Here is a 2543-nt window from a genome sequence, read left to right as displayed (position 1 = left end):
GCGACAGGGCAGTTTTTCTTTAGGTTATATGTTATATGTTAAGTCATCTAGTGGTTAGGGCTCCATTTTGACTGTAGTTGATAGAAGACAGATGTCTGGCATCTGGTTCTGTGACCAAGTTTGGTCACTGGTTAGAGCAGCTGGCAGTCACGCCTGGCCCGATCTCTGTGGGGGGAATAATGACTTGACAGCAGTTGTGCATCCAGATTTGGGGGAAGTGGAGAGTGGTACGAAGTGTTTCACCCAAATTACATAGTACAAGGGTTTGTTTGGTTTTGGTTTTAAGAGTACATATTTTTTTGTACCTGTTATCATAGAAAAGCTGTAATTTTGTTATATTCCAAATGTCTTATGTTTAGCATGGAATATTACTCCATATAGCTAGTAATCTGCAGAGCTGTCATGCTTTATATTACTAAACTAGTTATTTTGTTCATATCTAAGTTATAGCTATCAGCTAAATGGGACTGAAGGCTCTTAAAGTGATTTACTCCACCCACTTCTGAAGTCTCCATCGATGTGATGAATAGACCAAGCCCACCAAGAACAACTTTGTATAGTCTAAAGCCAAACCTCTTTGAAAATTCTTTCTACCCACCCTACCTCACACCAGCTTCTCCACTTCATTCTGGCATTATTTTTTGTCACTCTTTCCAAGGTTAACATTCTCTTGTTGGACATTCTTCAAGGAGTCCTCCAGTCACCTTATAGCAAAACTTAAAAGTCTTTAACATTGCTTCCAGGGTCCCTCATAATTGGTCCTTTGTCTTTGCAGCCTTAACTTCTGACACATATTTCCGTGCAAGACTTCAAAAATTCATTCATACACCATCTTCACAGTTTGTGGCACATCCCAATACCAAATGAACTAGTTACTCAATATTTTTAAAATAGATCAATTACTTGAATAGGTGATTTTAAAAGAGAAAACTTTGTATATCTCTACAAAAATAGCAAGTCAAGTTTCAGTTGCTAGGAGTGAAGATGTGTTGTTTAATCTACCTAGATGCTGCTGCTGTCTAAAGCTCCGAGTTCAAGCCTACTCTTTAAAAGGAGATTAGCAAATGTTACAAAGGTTTTTCATTCTAGAAAGAAAATGTGGAGAAAGAATTGTAGAGTAAAATTCTACCACTAAGTAATGACTTACCTGACCTTGAACCTCCTAAAATCTGAACATTAGGTGTGATGTGTCTCAGTCTTTGAGAAATACTAACTTTTCAAACTGCTTATACTTTCCAAGCCTCCTTATTCTTCTGTGCCTAAACTGCTAATTCTCACCCAGTTGATTCCTCTACCCCTTCAAGATGCAGGGAACTCTTTCAGTTCAGTTCAGTTCAGTTCAGTCGCTCAGTCGTGTCCTACTCTTTGCGACCCCAGGGACCGCAGCACGCCAGGCCTCCCTGTCCATCACCAGCTCCCAGAGTTCACTCAGACTCACGTCCATTGAGTCGGTGATGCCATCCAACCATCTTATCCTCTATCATCCCCTTCTCCTCCTGCTTTCAATCTTTCCCAGCATCAAGGTCTTTTCAAATGAGTCAGCTCCTCGCATGAGGTGGCCAAAGTATTGGAGTTTCAGCTTCAACATCAGTCCTTCCAATGAACACTCAGGACTGGTCTCCTTTAGGATGGACTGGTTGGATCTCCTTGCAGTCCAAGGGACTCTCAAGAGTCTTCTCTTGAAGTTCAGTTCAAAAGCATCAATTCTTTGGCGCTCAGCTTTCTTCACAGTCCAACTCTCATATCCATACATGACCACTGGAAAAACCATAGCCTTGACTAGCCTTTGTTGGCAAAGTAATGTCTCTGCTCTTTAATATGCTGTCTAGGTTGGTCATAACTTTCCTTCCAAGGAGCAAGCATCTTTTAATCTCATGGCTACAGTCACCATCTGCAGTGATTTTGGAGCCCCAAAAAAGTAAAGTCAGCCACTGTTTCCACTGTTTCCCCATCTATTTGCCATGAAGTGATGGGACCGGATGCCATGATCTTAGTTTTCTGGAACTCTGTCCTGGTGAGCAATTCTAGGCAATCTGGGATGCCCTTCCTCAGCATCTTGTCTGCCTGTTTCAGAGCACATAATACTGCTGTAATTAGTTTTGTGTTTCCTCCACTACACTGAAAACTTCTTAGAGCAGGGCTAGGTGTTTCATTTCTGAGACTTCAGCAGTGTGTAACTGAGTGACACATACATGCTTATTTCTATACACATGCATAAACAAACAAACAAATGCATGACTCAGTCAATCCGTAGAAGTATACTTAGACAACAGTTTTCAAATTTTGGTGTGTAATCATAATTACTGGGGGGCACTTGGAAAAAACACAGAGAGTTAGACCCCAGTCCCCTCCTGCTCGAGTAGGCTTGGGAGTCTACCTGCTGTATTACCTCTCCAGGTGAGTATGACACACACCAAAGACAGAGAATCTGTTCAGGTAAGAAAAAACAGATTCAGAGAGATCAATTTATTTGTCCAGGGACTGAAGTGGAAGTGAAAAATGGGATAACTCACCATCGTTTGTGAAGGTTTTTATTTTAGACT

The sequence above is a fragment of the Bos taurus genome, chromosome 20, assembly GCF_002263795.3.
Source record: "Bos taurus isolate L1 Dominette 01449 registration number 42190680 breed Hereford chromosome 20, ARS-UCD2.0, whole genome shotgun sequence".
NCBI lineage: Eukaryota > Metazoa > Chordata > Mammalia > Artiodactyla > Bovidae > Bos > Bos taurus.
The sequence above is the reverse complement of the archived record's forward strand: the minus strand, read 5'-3'. Positions refer to the sequence as shown.